The sequence below is a fragment of the Limulus polyphemus genome, unplaced genomic scaffold (assembly GCF_000517525.1).
Source record: "Limulus polyphemus unplaced genomic scaffold, Limulus_polyphemus-2.1.2 Scaffold1, whole genome shotgun sequence".
Lineage (NCBI taxonomy): Eukaryota > Metazoa > Arthropoda > Merostomata > Xiphosura > Limulidae > Limulus > Limulus polyphemus.
The window spans coordinates 2,189,424-2,191,753 of record NW_013665611.1 but is presented as its reverse complement, the minus strand read 5'-3'; positions in this window follow the sequence as shown (position 1 = coordinate 2,191,753).

Genomic DNA, 2,330 nt, shown 5'->3' with positions numbered 1-2,330 from the left:
CAAACAAACAAACAAACAAACATTTATTTCTAGTATTAAGTAACAAAGCTTATTGTGGAAAGACTTATATTGTTGAAATAATTAACTGTTACCTGTCGTAAACAAAAGTTTTATCAAGTTACAGATTGAAATAACAAAAGATAAAATGAAAAATAAAATAATTATAGATGTCATCCTTTGACCTTATTGATCTGTGGTCGTAGTTGTTCGATAAGATGAGTGTCTTTAATTTTCTGTATCTGTTCCTGATGACTTTGGTAAGGATTTGTATCGAGAATGGTGGTTTCATGTCAGGTGTTATTTGTCCATGATTAAATAAATAGTTGAAAATTATCTCCAACTGCGCTTCTTTCATGTTGTTGTTTGTAAAGAGAGTCAATATGTTCTCATACCCTTGCGTGTACGGTTCTTCCGGTTTCCCCAATGTACGTATGATGGCAGATGTTACGTGTAATCTGGTAAACAACACTGGAGACAAAACACCCATATTTAGATTGCAAACACGTTTTTTATGGCAGTCGGCTTTATTACATTGTAGGGTAGTGTCGTGAGATTTTGAAAATTGTTTTTTTTTTAGTGTTCTATAACTTTAATTGACAGTTCAGATTTTCTGATTATAGCTGTTATTTTCATGGAGATACTTTCGTCAATTAGAAGTACCATTTGTGTCATCTTTGGAAAATGATTCTTTTTTTGTTTTGTTTTTTGAATTTCGCGCAAAGCTACACGAGGGCTATCTGCGCTAGCCGTCCATAATTTAGCAGTGTAAGACTAGAGGGAAAGCAGCTAGTCATTACCACCCACCGCCAACTCTTGGGCTACTCTTTTACCAACGAATAGTGTGATTGACCGTCACATTATAACACCCCCACGGCTGAAAGGGCGAGCATGTTTGGTGTAACGGGGATTCGAACCCGCGAGCGCCCTAACCACCTGGCCATGCCGGGCCTATTCTTTTTTAAATTCTTGTTTATCTGTGTTTTTCATGTTCGAGATGCCATGCTGATTTTTGCGCGTCATAGCCATTGAAAATGTATTCCTTATAAGAAGGTGGATATTCGTTGCTCAGTAGTAGTAATTTCAGTTCAGAGTTTGTAATGTTTTTCTTTCGACACAGTTGCGATCGATTTTTTTAATTCTCTAATAATTGCACCTTTCTTGGAAGCTTTGGAATGATGGGAATCGAAATAAAGGAAAAGTGATTTTTCTAACTGTTTGTGAAATTAGGTAGATTGTCGATCCTTAAGGTAACGTCAATTAAAACTATATAGATATAGGTTCTATTAGCATTCGTTATTTAAACCAGAGTTTCTCGACCTTTTTTTTTTCTCCTGGCTCCCTTTTGAGTTTGATTTATCTCTGTGGCCCCACCCTTTGTAGGCGCTGTTACTTAGGAAAAAAGTTACTTTATTTCCATACTGTTGACTTATAATATATTTACAATATTATTTTTACAATATCGTATTGTTTTTAAACATTTTGTTAATCATTGACATTTTATTCGGTGTGATCCTTGGGCCTGATGAACACTTGAAAGTTTTTTGAATGTCCAGTTGCAGTGTGGTCAGTGATAAGCGAAGATCGCCTCTCTTCACAACATCAAAGCGGTTACGTATTTTTAATAACAAATAAGTCACCCGACTAAAACCAGATTCAACCAGATAAGATGTGGGAAAAGCGATAAAAATACAACTTTGCCTTCTCCCAGAGCTATTTCACTACTTACCCGGAAATAATGTTTGTCACGTTTGAATCTAGCTTGGGCTGTTATATCACTCTGCATTTCGATGAGACATTCTTGTAATGTGATGTCAACATCAATCGCATTCACCCCAAATGGACCCACCACCCAATCCAAAATTTTGATTGTTACTCAAGTATTAGTCGCGTCTGGTAACTTGACTTCTGAGCTGTGGGGGATACGGGGTGAAGGGAACTTTTGATTCAATTTTAAATATTTTATTCGGGCAGTGAAGTTTCGATGGCCCCACTCAGTATTTTCTGAGTGCATTGCATAATTTTCTGTCATTCAGGTGTGGCCCCTTAGAAACATGCCGTGACCCCCATGGGGGGCCATATGGCCCACGTTGAGAACCACTAATTTAAACCATTTGAAACTTCGTACTGTCAGTTACGATTTTTGTTATGGTGAAACGCTCTAGCGAAACGTTGAGTGTTCAATTGAAGAAAAATAACAAGTTTGGTGTTATAATGTCATTTATTTCTAGTATTAAAATTTGACTTATTTAAACTTACTGTTTAAAAAATACAAACAGCATTAAAATGAAAGTTAGTACTAGCAGTACAAAGAACTATCACAATTACATACG